This window comes from Ursus arctos, unplaced genomic scaffold (assembly GCF_023065955.2).
Source record: "Ursus arctos isolate Adak ecotype North America unplaced genomic scaffold, UrsArc2.0 scaffold_10, whole genome shotgun sequence".
Taxonomy (NCBI): Eukaryota; Metazoa; Chordata; class Mammalia; order Carnivora; family Ursidae; genus Ursus; species Ursus arctos.
In genome coordinates this window covers 67,319,267-67,341,192 of record NW_026622764.1, presented here as the reverse complement: position 1 = coordinate 67,341,192, position 21,926 = coordinate 67,319,267, and the positions used below count along the sequence as shown (strand labels likewise).

At 40.9% G+C, this 21,926-nt stretch overlaps 1 protein-coding gene across 2 annotated transcripts in view; it reads right to left on the bottom strand.

Moving 5' to 3' along the window:
* Window positions 1-21,926, bottom strand: part of LOC113251236 (uncharacterized) — a 573,820-nt gene that overhangs the window by 449,929 nt on the left and 101,965 nt on the right. Inside the window, exon 2 of one of the 2 annotated variants that reach the window (XM_057309344.1) lies at window positions 18,691-18,753. The exons of the other annotated variant lie outside the window; for it this stretch is intronic. The gene's annotated coding sequence lies outside the window, so the exon portion shown is untranslated. The remainder of the gene's footprint in view (window positions 1-18,690; window positions 18,754-21,926) is intronic. 2 annotated transcript variants of the gene reach the window in all.

Genomic DNA, 21,926 nt, shown 5'->3' with positions numbered 1-21,926 from the left:
ATGTACAAAAAGTTTTGAAATACACTTATTAACAACTACCTCACTAAAATGATATGAAAACCAAATGAGATAATCCATTTGAAGCAATTAGCCCATTTCTGGCACATAATCAATGCTAAATAAACACTATTACTGGGCAAGAGTGGAGGTGCAGAAATGTAGGAGAAAAACGGATTGTTACTACAGAGCCCAAAGTTGGTACTTTCAAAGTTCAATACATGCTATGTTCAGAGAATATTTCTCTGTTTTACTCAATTAATTTGGGAGTTTTGTTTGTTTGTTTAATCCAGAAGATGTTAGGCCTAGTTAAGGAGAAAGTTGAAAAGAACTGTATGCTTTTTTCTACATGTGGACCAGAGAGCAGAGAGGGAGAAGAGTCTGCACGCATCAGGTGTCATGGTAACGAACTATAAAGGGATGGCAAACACAGGGGAACATTGTCAGGAACTGCTCAGTTTCTGTCCCTTGAGAGTCTCTTTTTGAAATTGTCTTTGCTCCCACCTTGAAGATATGAGTTTGTACAAAGGTGCCATTTCCATACCTGCCAAATTCAAGAAGACTGGATCCTGAGCTTGGGGGAAAGTGATTTCCTGTGGAAGGGACTCAGAGTGGCCATTCAACTTGAGTCCCTGTCACCGTGCAGCTCACCCCGGGCAGAGATCTGGGAGCCTTGCCTATAACCCGTCAGGAATTACACTTCGGTGCTTTACCTCTCTGACACATAGCTTTGCCCTATTTCCCTCTTTCTGGTGTTAATCTTCCTCTTCCTAGACTTGCCTCTTTCACAGAAAGAGAAGTGCTAACCACTGCTCCTTCAAGGAGAGCATACCCTGAAAAACTAGCCCGATGCCTGTGGCTTGTCTTCTAGATTCCCTATGATGGGCCCTGCAAAACTGTCAGACATGTTTCCACTCTCCCCTGTATCTTCACCCTCCCAATCTGCCATTTTGAAAAATGTCTTTCTTTCCTTCTTCCCACTCTATCCTACATCATTTGCTTTATTCCATCCTTTAAAATGAAATTTCTTGGGGCACCTGGGTGGCTCAGTTGTCTGCCTTCAGCTCAGGTCATGAACTCAGGGTCCTAGGATCCAGCCCTGCATCAGGCTCCCTGCTCAGCGGGAAGCCTGTTTCTCCCTTACCCTCTCCCACTCCCCCTGCTTGTGTTCCCTCTCTCACTGTCTCTCTCTCTGTGTCAAATAAATAAATAAAATCTTTAAAAAAATAAATAAATAAAATCAAACTTCTTGAGAGAGTGGTCCTCAGGGTCAGGGAGGTATAACAGTGTTGGTCATGTTCTGTTCTTCAGTTGGGTGGAGGGCAGCAGTATGCATTTCATCACTATGTTCTGTGACTTACATATACGTTGCACATATGTGCCTTTGTAAATAGCAAATAAAGACAGAGGGAAAAAAAAAAGAGTAGCCCCACAGCCTTACTGCCTACTCATTGCTGAACCCACTGGAATGACCAATGGCTTTTTCATCACTTATGGGTCTATCTTTATTTCACTGTAACTGTCTGAGGCATTTGACAAAATTAGGCTCCATGGCTCATGAAACACTCTTTTCTTATTTTCTGGACAACCTCTCTCCTTCCTGGTTTGCCTCTTTTCTCAGTATTTTCCCCCAGATTCTCTTTTTTTCCCTCTTAACCACTAGCAGCAGACACTACTGGTTAGCTAATCAGCCCTCATTCCCAACCTCTGTCTCCCAGCCATCTTCCCACCAGGGCAGGCTCTTAAGAAAGTTCTAATCAACAAGACTTACACAGAAGTCAACTCTGGGGTTCCTAGCAAAGCTTTGCTTTCCTGATAACAGGCCCCCTCTCCTTTGTCCCTGTTAGAATGCAGACACTCTGGCTGGAATTGTCCTTAGCAAACCTGTGACTAGGAGCTAAAGGAAAAGAGAAGTTAGAGAGATTTCTGCACCAACTAAATTCCCAACTCAAGACTTCTTGTTAGATGAGAAAATAACTCTATTTGTTTTAGCCACAATTCAGATTTTCAGTGGCAGCCAAATCCTAACTGATACATGCTCAAATGCTGCTATTTCTCAGGGTTCTGTCCCCAGTTCCTTCTTTCTCATTCAATACTATCTTCTGGATGATAGAACCAAATGCACTGACACCAATATGCTAGAGATGCACAAATCTACAGCTCTACCCCAAACTCTTTCCCCTGTTCTACATAGATGTCTTGAAGTGTCTTAAATTATTTCCAAAGCATTCCTCACCGACCCCCCTCCTCATGTACTCACTCCTGATTAACCCACTCAGTCTCTAGAGCAGAGAGAAAATAACCATAAAATCCTCCCACTAACCAACCACTTCACCCCATAACAGCCGATAAAGACTCTTCAGCTTCATTCTGCCTCCCAAATTTTCATCTCTTTCACTTGGAGGATGATTCGATGGGTACCGAATTCAAGGTTGGTAATTCTTTGCCTTCAACACTAACTATTTTATTCCACTCTCTGCTTACTTGCATAGTTTCTCTTGAGGCCAAGTCTTGTGAAGAACCGAATATTCTGGGCATACTTTTAAATGGTTACTTCCCCCCTCCCCCACCGGAAGCATGAAGGGATTTTTCTCTGATCAGAGACTTGGTAGGTCTCCTGGAGGTAAAACTCATAGAAGTGTGCCCCCACCCACTACCAAGACTGGGCCCTCCGGGAGCTTTTAGCTCTCACACTTGTCCACACTGACTCTCCAGCAATTCATCAATTACAGTGTTTTTCTATACCAGTACTTCTTTTCTGCTCCTGGACTTCTGCTTGGAGAAGTTGTAATTCTCTGTATATGCTTGTCTGCCTCTTTAATTTTGGAGGCAGTGGTTTGCCTATGACCTCCATTCTCTGATGAATTTATGAAGAGTTGTTGATTCCCTATTTGTTCAGCTTTTTGATATTGTTGTGTGAACAAGGAGAGATGACTTCCAAGTTCCCTGTAGGCCAGACCAGAACCAGCAGTCCCAAATTTCCTTCCAAGTTATTTCTTTTCCTCAGCCCAGACCACCAGCACCTCTTTTGCAGATGTTGCAACAGCCTTTGTACTGCTTTCCTGCCTCTCGGATCAACCCTCTTATATTCACTTATTTATTCAAATAAAGCATTTGCTGAACACTTGATAAATGTCAGGCGCAAGCTATGATCATCAACAATGCATCCAGAGTACCAATTTCCAGAATGAAATTAATTAGCTCACTTCCCTGCTCAAAATCCTCCATTGGCTCTTCATGGGCAGCAGGTGTAAAGCCAAACTCCACAAAAGAGACCCCAGTGCCCTTCACTCTATGAATCTGTCATCTGCTTCACACCTATCTCTCATAACCTACTCTGCAATTCCTGCAGACTTATCATCATGATGTCGCACCTTCTGTGCCAATTTCATTTATTCCCCTGCCTGGAATGCTCTTTCTCTTTATTTCCCAATGAAGTCATTCTGATTCTTCAAATTTCAGCTTAAAAATGAGTGAGCCCTTGCCTGGAGAACACTCTTAAAGGGAAGGTGAGCAAAGGATCCATTTATGGAAGAAACCACTTGAAGCTATGATTGTAGATTTCTGATAAGCTCAACTTTTATTCTAAATTAATCCTTTAAGTTTTTATGAAATATACATTCATTACAGAAAGCTGGAAATAGGAAAAATATAGCAGAGGAAAATAAAAGATGCCCAATAAAAAGCATTGGTGACATTATAGACTGTGTACCTGTCATCATCTTTGTGCTGAAACTGATGACACACTTTTAATCTTCAACATCTCTTAACAGTTTTGAATATTCTTATTACCCATAATTTTCAGTGATTATGTAATATTTCTTTCATGGATGTCTTATAATTTGTTTAACTCTTCCTGTGTTGTTGGATGTTTTGTTTCCAATTTTTATTATTACGAATGATGTCATGCTGAGTACTTAGGTGCACAAAGCTTTTCCTGCACTTCCGTGTATTTCCATGTGAGATATTCTTAGAAATTGACTAAGAAAAGATAAGATTTTTAAGACTCCCGATACATATTACCAAATTGTTTTATGGAAACATTAGACCAATACTACCACCTGTGGTGTATTAAAGTTCATATTCTATAGCACCCTAACCGGAATTGTATATCTTTTACAAAGTTTTCCTTTATTTCATTAATTTTTGCTATCTTGTTTTTGTATTTTAACTTCTTTGCTTATTAGTTCAGTTGAACATTTTTTTGTATGTTTACTGGCTATGTGTCTTTCTTCTTCTATGAGCTAAGTTGGAATCAATCAGCCTTAAAGTGCAGAATAGAACATTAGTGAAATAATAAGAAGATGCACACACTTCACTCATTCATCAATTTGAGCTACTGCATAAACTCTTATATAAGACTATTTGTCAAATTAAGTTCAGTTTTTAAAAAAATAAAAAACACCTAAGGAAGAGCTGTACTCACTCGACATTAACTGATAGGCTATTATGTACCACTACTGTGCTGAGAATGGTATACAAAGATAAATTAAACCTATATTTTGCCCTCAAGATGCTTATAAGTTAAATCATAAGTGATACAAAACAGAGTTTTTTGACTCCATCCATGAAAGCAAGTTTTCACTTCTGTCTTATTGATCTCCTCTTCACTTTTAATGTCCTGGTCTCCAAAATTAAAGAAAACCTGAAATGCCACCTGCGTTCTTGAGACCTATTTTTTTTTCCTGGTACTCCAAAGTTACTGGAGATATTTTACAGGTTTGTTCGGTTTCTATGAATTATTGCCACATGAATCAACAGAAGCAAAGAGACAAAAAGTTTGATAAGGAAGAAGTGTGCTGTATTTGGCAGGCTCTCTGCTGGATAGCAGCTAACAAAGCACAAAGCCAGCTGGTGAGCCCTCTGCCTAGATGCATCAAGATGGGTGTAAGGTGACCTCCCCAGAATACACTCGAATTCATTAACCACCACTTGGAGATGGTGTTAACGTTCCTCCCTTGACCTGGTGCACATGAAACCTTATTTTTCTGCAGACTGCTTATCCCTCCATAGATGTACATTTAACCCTTTGACAGAAATCCAATGCCAGTCATAGAGATTAATGGCATAGAATTTCTTCACTTTCGCCTTCTAGTTCTCATGTCAAACCCTTTTATTCTGATTTATTTTATATTTATAGAATACATTTAAATATTTACATTTATATTTATTTTATTTTATTTATTTTGACTCCCCATTGATTCTTTATAATCTCTCTTTGTATATCATTCTTGAATCATTTTTTTTTTTTGCTTCAAGTTTTTATTTAAATTCCAGTTAGTTAACACGCAGCACAATATTGGTTTCTGGAGTAGAATTCAGTGATTCATCACTTACATACAACACTCAGTGCTCATCACAAGTGCCCTCCTTAATGCCCATCACCTACTTAACACATCCCCCACCACCTCCCTCTATTAATCCTCGGTTTGTTCTCTATAGTTAAGAGTCTGTTTTATGGTTTGTCTCTCTTTTTTCCCCCCATATTCATCTGTTTTCTTTCTTAAATTCCATGTATGAGTGAAATCATATGGTATTTGCTTTTCTCTAACTGACTTATTTTGCTTAGCATAATACACTCTAGCTCCACCCATGTTGTTGCAAATGACACAATTTCATTCATTCTTTTTTATGGATGTGTAATATTCCACTGTGTATATATACCACTCCTTCTTTATCCATTCATCTGTCAATGAACATTTGGGCTCTTTCCATAGTTTGGCTATTGTTGATAATGCTGCTATAAACACCAGGGTGCACGTACCCCTTCGAATATGTATTTTTGTATCCTTTGGGTAAATACCTAGTAGTACAGTTGCTGGGTCATAGGGTAGCTCTATTTTTAACTTTTTGAGGAACTTCCACAGTGTTTTCCAGAGTGGCTACACCAGTTTACATTCCCACCAACAGTGTAAGAGTGTTCCTCTTTCTCTGCATCCTCGCCCAAAATCATTTCTTTTTCTATAAAGAGGATTTCCCCTTTCCTCAAATGGTCACTACTGCATGTATATTGAGGAGGACATGAGAAATGCTGGCAAAAGTTCTGAGTATTTATTACTAATTTGTATTAGCTATGCAGCTGCTCAGATTTTTTAAGAAAATATAAAGTACACAACCTTGAATTGCATTTTCTGAAAATCTACCTGTTTTCATCTGAGATTTAATAACCAGCAAGATAAAGTAACTTCCTCAAAGACACCAGTAAGGATTTGAGTTTTGTAGAATATATTTCTAGAAATAGATAATTCTTACATTATTCAGAATAAGATTCAAAACTAAAGAACACATGTCTAATATTTAAAGCAGATGTTTGTTTTGTCTAGGATTCAGGAGTTGACTATCTATGGTATTTTATATGGGTGAGGATGAGATACTAATCACCAAGATAAGCCAGAGATAAATAAACACAATTATGCAAAATTTCTTCTGATATATTTAAAATGAGACTTGAGTTTCTGCTTTGTAGCTTGAAATCATATATGTAATAATCTTTTGAAAGATTTATCGATCCTTCTGGGTGAAAGTAATTTTCCCCAGAAACTAAGGAATAGTATTTTTGTTTATTGTGGAGAGAGCATCTGTTAATTATGATTTTCCCCCTTAATTCAGATATCTTTAAATGAACAAAAAAGAGGGCATTTACCAATTAGAGAAACATTAAGACAACAGATAGATGAGCAAAGAGCCTGATCAGAAAATGCAAAAAGGAGAAAATATGGCCAGAGAAATGGGGAGGAAAAAATAGTGGCTAAAAGTTATTGGTGTAATTACTCAAGGAGAAAACTGCATTTTGTTTAGCAAAACCTGGATGGGCCTCTGTTGGTTGTGAAAGAAAGCTGCAGGCCAAGGTCAGAGGGGAAGCGAGTAGGGGCTGGGGGTCTCCGAAAAGCGCCGGGCCAAGAGCCCAGTGTGGCAAGAAGAGAAAGGAGTTTGACAAGGTGTGGTCTGGAAGAGGTGGGCCACAAGATGCTATGGAAGCTGGCGTCTAGAAGGAAAGGGACCAGTGAGCTCCCAGGAGCAGAAACAGCTGTGTCCTTTTGATGTAGGAAAGATGTTAGGGTTCGAAGCCAACAGCCAAGAAAGAATTCTTGAGACGTCTTTGGTGCAAAAAGGTGGTTGTATTAAAGCACAGGGACAGGACCCCTGGGCAGAAAGAGCTGACCTGGGGTCAGGGGAATGGCTGATTATATACTTTCAAGTTGGGAGGGGACTAGGGATAGCGTAAGTCTCTAAGGAATTTTGGAAGCAAGGACCTTGCTTTTCTAGGACCTTGAGGGGGCTACCTATTGTTAGGAAAAGCTCATTTATTACTGTCTAATAAAACCTTACTCATGAGACTCCTCAGATGTATATCAGTGGGTCATATGCTTGGGTGATGATTGTCAACATGTATCTTGGGGGGTAGAGATAAAAGAAGTTTCCAAAGGAATTTTTTATATTAAAGTAGACTCACAGGATCCTGGGGGTCAGGCTAAGATTGCATTTTGCCCTCAGCAAAGTATTAACATCGAAGCAGTTGAGTTTCTAAAGGAACGCCATTCTGCCTGTTTCAAGAACTTGTCAGTGAGCTGTAGATAATAAAGAAATTTAATTTTTCTTTTGCCTTTTTTTCCCCAGCATCACTTTTACAAATAGAGATGTCTACTATTTAATTTTCAGGGTTTGGCCATGCTAAGAGGTTTTGTTTATTTTTAAGTTCCACTCCTCTTTTGCTGTCCCTGACATAAATGAGGGAAATGAAGAGGGGACAGCGTGATCACAGGAGGTAAGAAAGGGGAGAGGCTGAGAATTCTGTCTGTTCAGAAAATTGGAACAAGAAGTGACTGGAAGAAAAATAAGACCCTCAAATCTCCAGACGTGTCATAGCAGACAGTGGGTTTCTGCCACCCAAGGGAATTGAAGCTATTTTAATTAAATATAATGAGGACAAGGTGAAACCAACAAGCAGAACTTGCTAACATTCCTGCAGCTAATGTGACACGTTCTTTCTCAAAAGAATAAAAGACACACAAATTAAAATAAGCAGCAGGTACTATTTTAGCTACCAGATTAGGGAGGGAAAATGGTAATGATGAGAGCTAGTCTTGCCATTTTGTATCTTCATATATCGATAGCCCTGTAAATTTGATTGACCCTTTTAGAAAAGCAACTTAGCAATTATACAGCAAGAGTCATAAATATGTCAATATGCGTAGGCCAGTAATCACACTGTGGAACCAGATTTTAAGATTATCCAAATATGAAAATGGCATCATTGTTATTTAAACAAGTTAATAATTGGAAATGATATATTTTAAGGTAACTGTTTGATCCAACAGATTTGCCTTGCTTTTCTGCCAAATCCCACTAAAATTGCCAAAGTGGTGATTTTTTTTTAAGAGAAAATCCTGTATCAGTTCTGAAAAATTAGGGACATTATTATAAACACGGAAATAATCCTGAATAATTTTCAGACTGTATAGTGAGTGCTAGCCAGAGCAGATGGCTTACATTTGGACATAAGCGGAGGAGGGATGCCACCTAGGAAATGAGTGGACGAGGGTCCCCGAAGGAGTCCCAGAAAACCTCAAAGGCCAAGGAAGGCCAGGCCATCAATTAGCCTGGGAGGTGCAGAGGTGACAGAAGGAGACAGTGAAGACCTGCCTAACTGCACCAGTTCCCTCCCTCGTGCCCTGGTACCACTTCCGCCCTGTTCTTCACTGATAGAGTCAGCAGTGGGCTCCTGATGGGGGCAGAACACTAATTAGAGAGAATGAGGGCTGTGCCCTGTTCACACGGGGCTGCACTACACACGTGGACCCACGGTGGCAACATGACACCGTGCCCAGCAGAGACATTCTGCCCCATGGCAGCCTTGATAGACCCTCCTCTCCCCCCTCCTGACACTACACACACCTTCCACAGGTCATTAGTTCAAGTCAGACCCCACTCTCCTGGACTTGAAGGCCCCGCAGGCTGGGAATGGCCATTGCACAGCTGTGCTGGCTGCAGACCTGTTCTTCCAGAACACTTCAGCCGGCGGGTTATACTTTTGACACCCATCTTCTTGCTCATTCCACCCTCACACCTCATGGCCCATGGGAACTGTACTGTGGTCAAATAGAATTTTAGGAAACATAAATGTTCTCCTCTCCACTATTTGGCAGACAGCTGAAAATTTTAACACACAATCCCCAAAACAAACAAAACAAAACAAAAACCCTCCTCAAATCCCAGTGCTGTACAAACACACGTCTCCCCCTTGTCTGAAATTGAATAAAAGAAAATCCCTAGATAAATAACAATATTCTGTGGATGAAGAATGTGAACATGTGTCAATGGTTGTCTTTCACTTGTTTTGCGGTAAGGTGTAAAGAAGAGGGGGAGGCCAGGGAAGACGCCAAAATGCAGACACAGACACAATCAGGAATGTGAGGTGAATTGACAAGTAGAGGCAAAATGGGCCTCCTGCACAGAGGAGCCATAGCACGACCCTCTAGGATTTAGCTTCTCTCTCTCTGGAGTTGTGAAACTGCCACGCCAATGAAGTGCACAGGCCCCCACACAGTCCAGCAGCCTGTGAGTCCACTAGACCAGGGATCTGTGAATGTGTTTTGTAAAATATTTCTGTAGCTCTTTTGAAGGTTGGAAAATCACTGTCTTAACTACTCGGCTCTTCCCAGGCCTGTGACTGATGCAGGCTGACACATGGCCCCATCCTCAGAAGGACCACGTGCTGGGGATTTAATGCTCTGTGATCCCAGTCTCAACATTTTCAATAGTTTTATCTTCGAGTTTGTGTTTTATAAATGAAGTCCAAGGGGAAGGTGGAGCACATGCTGAGGACTTAGGACTTGGTATTGCCCCTTGCCGGCTCCCAGCCTCCTGCTCCTTTCAGCTCAAATAAGCAAGATGGTAGCTGATTCCAAGCTAGACTGGACTGCAAGGTTTTCACCCCCTTGACTCCATTCTGTTTGCACTTGTTTTCCTTTCCTGGCAGCAGACTGCAATTCTCATATTAACCCCACCCAACCCCCATTACATTTGCTGCATTTTTTTTTCAAGCCTGGTTTTTTGAGCCTTGATTTGTATGTGCACTGAGTGTATATATATGTGTTTGTAACAACATCAACTTCAATTTTTAAAGGATTACTTTCATAGATGTTTTCCTTGTGTCTTATGTCATCACTTTTAACTAAGAAGATCACTCTAGGCTTTCTAGTCTGTTCCACTGTGCAATCTGCCTCTTCTTTCAACAGCAGCACGTGGGTTTCCTGCCTGCCGTCCAGGGGCAAAGAGATGCACCAAGCAATCAGGCCGACCCTGGCTTCACAGCTGATTAGCTGTTTGGTCATCAGTGAGTTAGTATTTAACCACTTGAATTCTGTCACTTCTCCTGTAAAATACGGATAATAATGGTGCCTATTTCACAGCATTATTGTGAAGATTAGATAAAATAATGTGCAGAAAGTGGTTAGTATAACGCCCAACACATCATAAGTGCTCAGCAAATGTTAGCTCATCATCATCATTACTAGCTTTCTTTAAAATGGATTTTGAAACTTGGTAGTTCACTTCATAACTATTCTCTTTCAAGTAACTTTTGCCTGTTTATTTTTTCAATAATTCACAATCCATTTATAAAGTTCTAAAAATTTACTTTTTATTGTAATCATGTTAACCCTCTAAGATAATAGGATCATTACCCTTAAAAAAATTCAGTATTTCTCCCTGAGGACACCACAGAACTCTCCATTTATTCAATTCTTTGATCTATCAGGAAAGTTTTGCCATTTTCTTCATATTGGTGACTAGACTGTATGCGGGAGGGACATTTGTCAAGGATATGCCCTTTGTCCATGTGAAGGGCAAGATTTAGCATCATGCTAGGGTCAGAGGAAAGATGGAACCATGAGGACCCAATTTGAGGGTCTGGGGCACACAGACTCTGAGAAAAGACTCATGACTATAGACTAAATGTTTGTGTGCCTCTTCCATGTGAGGATACAAGGAGAAGATGGCCATCTGAAAACCAGGTAGTGGGATCTCATCAGACACTTTGATCTTGGACTTCCCACGCTCCTGAACCATGAGAAATAAATGCTGTTGTTTAAGCCATCCCATCTGTGGTGTTCTGTTGTAGAAGCCCGAGCAGGCTAAGACATTTGTCTTGCTTTCTATTTGAAGTTACTCTATTCTCCCAGTCTTCAGTGCATTCCCATCAGATGTTAGTTGGACCCTCAACTGTACCTGAATCAATGTGTGGGCAGAGCAGTGCGGCCTAGCTGACGGAAGCCTTCAAACGAGGGTAAGAGCGACCCTGTGAAAAGACTAGTGCTGGGCAAGCCCAGAGACAGGCCATTGATTGGGTACCTATCAGGATGGGTTTCTGGAAACATGTAAATACACCTTTACCCTCCTACCCTGCCTCTCAATTCATTTGCAGACATCACAAAGCAGAAGTAGAAACCTCTGGCAGACACCAGAGACAGTTTAAGTTAAAGATAACACTTTTGTCCATGTGCTCTGTCCTTCCCTTTGCTTCTTTCCCTTCCTGAATGGCCTGAGGCATGGAATGTCTCCCACTGGTTTCACTCTGGAGATCTGAGGGGTTGCAGAACACCCCACAAGAGAGAAACATTGAGAACTGGCTGTTTGCTTGCTCTGAGCTCAAAGAGGAGCAGGAGGAAAGAGAGAGAATCTGCTACCATTCTGTATTGTATAGGCTATTTGGAGAAAAAAATGAGGATCCCCAGTGCAAGCACTCAATTGACTTTTTGATAATTGAAGACAAAACAATTTCATCATGGTGTAGGAATGGCTGCCTCCTGCCTGCTTCAGGATAAGAAGAATGCTGGTACGGCTGGGACCTCCCCTCGGGCCAGGACTACACGTTTAAGTTCATGAAGCTTCTTCCCCTTCTCTGACTTCCTGACTACATTCTTTGAGATCCAGAGGTCTCAGATTTTATCCAATTCTCAACAAGCCTCATGAAGACAGTTTTAAGTCTAAGCCAGGTCTATACCACCCATTTGCCTCAAACCTATGGTCAAATGGAAGTTGTAGCTCACACATTTGAGTAAACAACTCTTCTCCTGGCAGTATTTCCTCATACATCCCACTGAAGTTTGTATTTATCCACTCACCACCCTGCTCTCCTGCCTTCACAGAGGGAAGTGCTGTCTTGGCAAAGAGACCTCCCAACCAGGATCCAGCCAGCTCCCTGTCCAAGCCCAGCTTGCCTTTGCCCACCATTGTGTCTCTTCACAAACAAGCAATGTGCTGAAGGGCTGAATCTATAGCTCACTCTCTGCAGTGGGTGCAAGGTCAGTGACCAAGGCTGCAAAGTGCCCTCTCCCATCATCATTCAACAGTTTAGCAAGGGGAATTCTCAATCTGACACCTGCTGGTTCTTTCCTCTATATCCTCCCAAGCTCGGGCCTGTGCCCAAACTCAGGATCTGTAACTGATCTTAGAAGGATCAAGGAATCTCAAGCACCAAAGAGAAGAAGACGTAATCCAGAGTAGGGAGAAGGAGCCCCCTTGTCCAACAAACTGAAGCCCCGTTTCTAGGGCTTTCTTATTCATGAACTGACTACATGAATAGATCCTTCCAAACCAAATATCCACATTAATACAGATCCTGGAAAAAGGATCTTCTTCCACATTCTTTAGGGCCTTCTGGGACTACTGCAGGCCTTATAGGCCTGTTCTGAGTGGCTACCGTGCCCATCAAACTGATAATTAATGTAGTCAATTCAGGGCCTGCTGCAATTCTTAAGGCAATGTGAACTACCAGGTCTGACAGAGACTGCTGGAAAGGCCAATGTCTTAGAGGTTAGCTTGATGTCCTGGGGATGTGAGAAGAGCATGTTCCCCTTAACCACTATTCCAGCCAAGGAAAGCCCCTTTTGGGTGTTTCCCAAGACACCAGAGTTCCCCTTGGTGAAAGTGAAGTCCCTGACGAAGTGCTCAGTGAACCAGGCCCCACACATATACCACAAAGGTTGACACTACAAGGCATAGGGGCCAGGGTGGCTGTTTCAAAAAACAACATCAAGTCGAATGAACATTACATGAGAAAATAAATGAGTCTTAACCTCTGCCTCCTACCACACTCAAAAATCAATTCCAAATTGATTGAATATTGGAATGTAAAAGAAGTATGGCTTCATGACCTTGGAAGAGGCATAGATTTTGTAAATAGTAGGCAGAAATTGCTAACCATAAAAGAAGAAAACACAATAAATTAAACTACACTGAAGTTAAGAACTCCTGTTCATCTAAGAACATCATTGTGGGAGCAGGGAGGTTTGGCCACAGACTGCTAGAGGATGTCTGTAGTGCTCAGTCTAGAAAGGAGACTATTCTGAGTATACCGAAAGTTCCAGCAGGAAGTCTACCAGTTTCTTATTGCCACTGTAACAAATTGCCATACTTAGTGACTTAAAATAAATGTATATATTATGTTATAGTTCTGGAGGTCAGAAACCCGAAGTCAGTTTCTCTGGGCTAACATCAAGGTGTTGTCCTGCGTTCCTCTCAAGAATCTAGAGGAGAATCCATTTCTTTGTTTTTTCCAGCTTCTAGAAGCTACCTGCATTTCTTGGCTCATGGGCCCTTTCCTCCATCTGAAAAGCCAGAAGTGTAGCACCTCACTTAACCTTACTTCCCTCACCTCTGCTTCTATTGTTGTATCTTCCTGTTCTAACTTTGATCTTCCTGCCTCACTCTTATGGCACCATGTGATTACATTGGGCCCAACTGGATAACCCAGGATAAACTTCCCATCTCAAGAACCTTAACTTAATCCCATCTGCAAAATCTCTTTTCCCATGTAAGGTGGCATACTCACAGCTTCTGAGGATTAGGGCATGGACATCTCTAGGGGCCATTATTCAGCTTACCATAGGAGAATATACACCTGGAGGAGAGGTCATCAGGAGAGCTGGGTGGGTGATTGCATGATAGGATATCCAAATGGCTAATAAATAAGTGAAGAAGTTATCAAGGAGGTGCTGATTGAAGAGATCACCAGGCAACAAGACTCCCCAGCAACCAGAATAGCCAAAATCAGACAGATGGTAGCAGGTATTGGCAAGAATGTGGAGCAGCTACAGCAGTCGTGCTGTTGGGACAGTCAATGGATTGGAACAGTCAATATGGAAAACTCTTTGTCAGCATCTACTGGATGGAAACCCATATGTACCCCATGGCTTGGTGATTACATTCCTAATATACACCCAACTAAATACACACATATGCTTGTCAAAAGACACAGGTGTTCACAGAACCACTATTTGCAGTGGCCACAGAGATGTTTATCTATAATGGGTGATGGATGGCTCTTGATAGTGTCTTACGGTAAAAAACAATGAAGAATGAATAAAGTTTAATTGCAGGCCTCAGCACGGATAAATTTTACAGATGCCGTGCTGAGTGAGGAAGGCTGTTCCCAGGGGAATATAGCATGATTCCGTATGTATGGATAAAAGAACAGGCAAAACTAACATAATGGCTTTAGAGAGCTAGGATAGGAGGGAGACACAGGGCAGGGAGGGCTCTGGTGCAGTATTCTGTTTCATAATGTGTGCACAGATCACATGAGCATATCCACTATGTAAAAATATATTCAGCTGTTCAATTATGATTTGCATTACTTTTTACATGTTATACTTTAATAGTCATGTTTACAAAAATAAAATTAAATAAAACCAACTTTGGGAGAACTTTTCTTCTCCACCACAACATACATAGTTACAAGCCCTTGCTCCCTGACTACAAAGGTCTGGAGGAGTTGAACAGCTGTCTTCTGTCTTCCCAACTTCCAATTAGTTAAAGATCCCCAAACACCCGGGGCTTCAAATTATTGCATCTGGCTTTTACTTAATCAATAAATTCATGAGGGGAGAAGCCAAAGCTCTGCATAGTATGTTAAACATGAGATAATGACTGATCCAATTCAGGAAAATCTGCAACTGCCTCTCTGTTTTTAGACTCCCCCATTTGTGAACAGATTCAATTCTGTCCCCAAGGAGTGATAACGTGGCCAATCATATACCTCAGGTGACCCAAGTTACAGGGCCTGGGTTTCATCATTAGCCTGGACTTCTGTGTTGCCAAGTAATCCAGATGTTTTGTCCATATTTTGGATTAAAAATTGTAATATTTTCTATATACATAATCATAATGGATTCCTTTTGAGACAGAAAAAAATTATGGGCCAGTCCCTGCAAGTGGTTGGAGCTTTCCTTACCCAGAAAGGAAATGCCATGAAGTCATAAAATATCTCTGGGGCAACAAAATCATCTTGGCTCTGTCTTCTGGACTTACTTCTACTTTCCAGAATCCTTTCTTCAAATCTATCCCTGCAATCTACCTTAGCAGACCCTGATCATCCTTCTAGTTAAGTTCTCAACATGGAGAAGCCATATGGTTTATTAAGTGCATGTGTTCCCAACTTTCATCACTAAATGTGTTGGCCACTCTGGACTAGGCACCCAAGCCACTAACAAGTGCCCGAACTCTCCAGCTAGAGAAGTTATTCTCAAATACCAGAATGCCAACTTTCTCTCTTAATCTTCTACAGACTTCTTCATTTGCTCATGAAATCACTCACTCAGTCCCTCCACAAATAATTTATTGAGAGTCTACTGTAGCCCAGCAAGTCATAGCCTTGCCTTGTGAAGCTTAGATTCTAGAAAGGGGAGATAGACAACAAACAGATAAATACATGATATGATTACAGTTGGAGGCAGGACTAAGAAGAGGTAAAGCAGAGTGAGTGGAGGTAGCAGGGTGGAGTTTGATATTTTGGCCAACCTAGTCAGAAGGGTCTCTCTGAGCATGGACCTGAATGAGGTGAGCTATAGCCCTACCGGTATCCAGGGGAAGAGCATTCCATGGAGAGGAAGAACCCGTGGAAAGTCTGAGGGAGGAGGAAGCTTGACATACCCAGATTTGCCTCCCAGTATTCAGCCCACCTCGACTGGTTCCAAGTTTTACCCTCTGAAATAACATGTAGTCTTCTCGGCAATTTGCTCCCCAAAGTGGATTTTTCTTTTGACCTGATGTTACCATTTCCAGAACCAGGTCATCTGAGAAGTATGGCTGGAAATGCCAGCAAAGATCCCTTCAACAGCTTCCTTTGAGGATGGGCTTTAACACTCAGCTGGTGGGGTATATAAATCCATCCTTTGAAGAGCCACTAATAATAATAAGCTCCTTCTGGATTGCAGCATTAGGTGCCTACCACCTGCCTACCTCAAGCAACTTGACCTCTGTGTGCCTCAGTTTCCTCATCTATAAAAAGGTAAGAGTGAGAAGACATACAAATGACTAACAAACATGAAAAAATGCTTCACATCAGTCGACATCAGGGAAATACAAATCAAAACCAGGATGAGATACCACCTCACAACAGGCAGAATGGCTAACAACAGATGTTGGTGAAGATATGGAGAAAGGGGAACCCTCTTATACTGTTAGTAGGAATGCAAATGGGTGCAACCACTCTGGAAAGCAGTATGAAGTTTCCTCAAAAAGTTAAAAATAAAGCTACCCTATGACCCAGCAATTGCTCTACTAGGAATTTATTCAAAGGATAAAAAATAGTGATTTGAAGGGACGCATGCATCCTAATGTTTATAGCAGCAATGTCCACAATAGCCAAACTATGGAAAGAGCCCAGATGTCCATCAGCAGATGAATGGATAAAGAAGAAGTGGTATATATATATATATATATATATATATATATATATCTACAATGGAATATTATTCAGCCATCAAAAAGAATGAAATCTTACCATTTGCGATGACATGGGTGGAACTACAGGGTATTATTCTAAGCAAAATAAGTCAGTTAGAGAAAGACAAATACCATATGATTTCACTCATATGTTCAATTTAAGAAACAAAACAGATGAACAAGGGGAAGGGAACAAAAAATAAAATAAGATAAAAACAGAGAGGGAGGCAAACCAGGAGAGACTCTTAACTATAGGGAAAAATCTAAGGGCTGCTGGAGGGGAGGTGGATCAGGGGATGGGCTAATTGAGTGATGGGCATTAAGGAGGACACTTGATGTAATGAGCACTGGGTGTTATACATGACCGATGACTCACTAAATTCTACTCCTGAAACTAATAATACACAATATATTAACTAATTTGAATTTAAATAAAAAATTAAAACAAAAACAAAAGGTAATAGTGATAGTAACTACCTACTAGGGTTGTTGTGGAGATTACTTTAATTAATATAAATACTTAAAATTATACCTGGCACATAAGAGCTTCACTAATGTTAGTTTTTTTGTAACTATCATTCCCCTGTCCTACCTATCTTCTACAGTGCTCCTAGACATATCTTTTTTTAATAACAGTTTTATGATTATGAAGGTACTGCAAGCTCATTGTAAAGTAATTGGAAAATACAAAAACATATAATAGAAGAAAATCAAAATAGTTGATAACTTCATTACCCATTGGGATTATAATTTCAGTTATTTTCTTTCCAGTTTTCCTTCCTTGCACATCCATGGTCTTATTTTATATAAAAAAAAAAAAATTGGTACCATACTATCTAAACATATTTACCTTTCTTTTTCCACTTAACATGCACTGTGACTATTTTCCATATCCTTAATTATTCTTACATATTTATAATATAATTTACTTCATGGGGTTGTTGTGAGGATTAATGATACATATAAAAAGTAGTAGTAAAAAGTGGTTAGATCAGCATTTTATATAAAAAGAGCCAAAACACTTTAGCTAAAAATAGTAATGGTAATGATGCTGAAACCACATTTGGGGCAACTTAATATATCTCCCCTCCAACAGACATTTTCTGGTTGAGCAGGACAGACAACATCCCTCATCACTCGGTGTTTTTTTGCACACATGATTTTGGTTGTGTGAATGGATAGCAGGGAGAAGGTTAATTTGAGTAGGAACTTGAGGAAAGGGAGGGGTGAAGGGAGGAAGGGTGGCAAGGTGTCTGTTGCTACACAGCCCCATGAACTGAGTCTGAGCCTCTGAAATTAGAAGAAGTGTAGAACCATTTCCATGAGAGACGGCATGAGGTTCCCAGGGGTGTGAAGCCACAAACTGATTGCATGTCTTCCACCAGAAGAGTCTATGAGCACAGATACAGTTACTCTGAAAACAGGTGTCCACCTGTGGCACATTGTTCTGGGAGCTTCCTTCTTCTGGCCTCTCTGTGGAGCCCAGCTCTGCTCAGAGTCCCTGATGTTCACTACATCTGGAGCCTCAGCCTCCCAAGCAAACCATCGGTGTCCTCACAATGGCTTCTCCTGAGCATCCCAAATGACATCTCAGGTCATTGAAGTTAAAACCATGGGAGCCAGAGGAAAAGAGAGCAAGGATGTATTTCTTCTGGAACAAATGTGGGCCACTCAGGAGAGAAAGCCATTTGGGAGCCATTTTAAATATTGCCTAAGAGGACAGCCAGGAGCAGTGGGCCATCCAGTTCTCAGTAGCCAGTGGAGCAACCCCAAGTGGCCAGTCAGAGAAGACTGCACAGCTACTCTGGCCAAGAGTTGCTGATGCAAACCTCTGAAGGTCACCAAAGAGTCACCTTTGCCCATTCACCACCATACCCAGATAATCAGCTTTAAACATCCACCAAAGAGAGAACCAAAGTCTGATTAAATGAGTACAAATCAAGTAAGAGCTTTCCTGCTTCTCACCTTTCTTCCGCAGGCTCCACTTAGGCCCAAGAGGGAGTAGAGAGAACACCAAGGACCAGACACCTGTGCAAAAAGAAAGAGCATCTCTAGGTAATGGAAAAGAGAAGAGGTTGATGATGCTTCTGGTGTTGAATACAAAATGTGGCATGGCAGCGTGTGCCTTCTCTCTTTGCAACTATTATGAATCGAATTGTTTCTCTCATTCCAAAAACATTGATATATTAAAGTCCTAGCCCCCCAAGTGCCTCAGAATGTGACCATATTGGGAGATAGGGTCTTTAAAGAGATAATTAAGATTAAATGAGATCTTTAGAATGGGCCCTAATGGGCGCCTGGTATTCTTATAAGAAGAGGAAAACAGAGGAAAAATTCCTTCTGTACATGTCTACATATAGACATGTACAGAAGGAAGACCATGTGAAGACACAGGAAGAAGATGGCCATCTACAAGCCAAGAAAGAAGCCTCAGAAGAAACCAACCCTGTTGACAACTTGATCTGAGACTTCTACTCCTAGAATTGTGAGAAAATAAATTTCTAGTCTTTAAGCCATCCAGTCTGTAGCTAGCAGCCCTAGCAAACCAATTCAGCTGCCCATCATAAGTTAGATTTAAGGAAATGTTTTATGTCTTTGAAGATCCACTTTGTAAGCTTAATATCCTACAATGTTCTGAAACTTCATTTGTAAATAAGTCTTCTAAATGTTGGCTGCATTTTCCCCCAAAGTCAACTGAAAAATCTTTCATCAAAGGGTGAAACAAATGAAGTGCCAAGAATTCCAGCTTTTGAAGATTCTAGTGAATTGCATTTACTGAAAACAAATTTTCTGGCTTTTCCCCTATTACAGACAAGGAAAAACAAACAAATTAAAGAAGAGACTCAATCATGCACAAGATTTAATTTTGAAAGTTTATAACTCAGTTTGAGAACATCTTGACTTGTGGGGATAATCTTTTGATGGAGCTCCTTTATATTTAATCGGATAACATTTATATACTATATCAGGATTAAATGAAATTGAAGAGGTCTATAACTTTTCAGACTCTAAACACAATTGGCAGAACAATAAGAATTATAGAGATAACTTATTTAATGAGATTTGTCTTTTAAATTTTATGATAAAAAATATACCTCAATGGAGAAAAAAGGTAGTACCTATGAGAACATATGGGCTAAACTATATATTTCAATATTAAAAGTGAGTTTGAATCAAATATATCCTTCATTTGGCAAAATTTTCCCTGAGCTTGCCACTTAGCACGTTTCCTTGGTCTTACCCTACAATCTTACCCTTAGGTGGTTACAAACAAATACACCAATTTTAAAGTCTGAAACCAAGTTTGGGATCCTGCTTCTAAATAAGCTGTTTGTTTTTCCAGAAAGGCGTACAAGGGTATCTGTGAAAAACACACTGTGTTTTCCTTCTCTCAAACTCACAATACTCCTTATACCAGATGTATGTTTTTCTCCTCCCACCTCCGCCAAGTTTCCCACACCAACTGGATAGCCTACAATTCAATTCATTTCTGACTCTAACCAGAATTAACCCAGATCCCATAAGTTAAGGGCTTAATCCCATTAGACTGCTCCCTATTTTAGATACCAATCACCAGTAGTAGGTCCCCAGGTTACCCACAATTTCTGTCCAAGTTGACTGCAGATTAGAGCTTCCCATGACCCTCTCCTCAGACTCAGTAATTTGCTAAAGCAAATCATAGAACTCAGGAAAACAGTTCACTTATTATTGCCAATTTATTACGAAGGATATGTGAACATATACAATTGAACAACAGATATAAGGGACACATAGGGTGAGGTCTGGAAGGGTCCTGAACACGGGGCTTCTGTTCTGGTAGAGTTGGAGTGTGCCACCCTCCCAGCCTGTGTATGTGTTCATCCACAGGGAATCCTCTCTGAACCCTGCACTTCAGGGACTCTTATGAAGCTTTCATCATGTAAGCATGATCAATTATTAACTCAATTTCCAGCCCCTCTTCTTTCTCCTGAGAACAGGAGGAGAGGTCAAAAAGTCCAAGCTTCTAATCATAGTTGGTCTTTTTGGTGACCAGCTCCCATCCAGGAGCCCACTGAAAGTCACTGTATTGAACAAAAGACATTCCTATGGACCCAGGAAAGTACAAGTGTTTGAGGAGCTCTGTGTCAAGAACCAGAGTCGAAAATCAAATATTATCAGGAACCAGAAGCTGAGACTAATATATATTTATTTCTTATTATTTCACAAAAAGTTTGTCCTGATCTCATTTTCACTAGTGCCTGCCTCTTATGGGCTGCAGTGTGTCCTACAAAATTCATATGCTAAAGCCCCAACCCTCAGTACCCCAGGATATAATGTATTTGGAGATAGAGTCTGGAAAGACATAATTAAGTTAAAATGAGGACATTCTGGTGGGCCCTAATCCAGTATGATTGGTGTCCTTAAAGAGAGGACATGAGGACACACACACACACAGAGGGAAGACAATGTGAAGACACAGGGAGAAGACAGCCAACTACAGGCTAAGGAGAGAAGCCTCAGAAAAAACCAACCCTGTCCACAGCTTGATCTCAGATTTCTAAACTCCAGAACTGTGAGAAAATAAATGTCTGTTGTTTAAGCCACCCTGTCTGTGGTATTTTGTTATGGAAGCCCTGGCAAGCTGACACAATACCATAGTGTCTCAAATAGTTTTGTTCCCTGCAAATGGCTTCAAACCCGAAGTCTACAATTTTACAGGCATTGGTTGGTTAAGATGTTTTCTTCTGTTGTGCTCTGGGCCAAGTTGAGCAGGTACAAAGAACTTTCCTGAAAACTACATGTAGTTTCCTTTTTCTGACAAGAGGTGTCCGCCTTCCGCTCACACCCAGACCAGCTGATTGCTATCAAGAGCTGAGAGTCTTACTAAGAACATGGCACCAACCTCCCAGGTGTTGGTGTTGTTTACGTAGAGCTTGTTTTTTACCTGGTAGATGAAGCCAAAGGCCCCCTCTCTTTCCTCACAAGCACGTAACACTTCCCTTGGAAGGATCTTCATTGTTACTGCTTTAAATTGTTCTTGCTCCATGTAGAAGTATCCTGGGGGTGGGGGGGATCTTTTTCCGGTTTTGTTTTTGTTTTTGTTTTATGGTGAGCTATGATTTAAAGAAGGATCCTCTACCTCTGCTCCTCCTGTCTGCCTGGAAACTCCCAGGAGTTTTCTCCTGGCTGCTCTCCTGGCTGCCTTATCTTCAGATGTCACA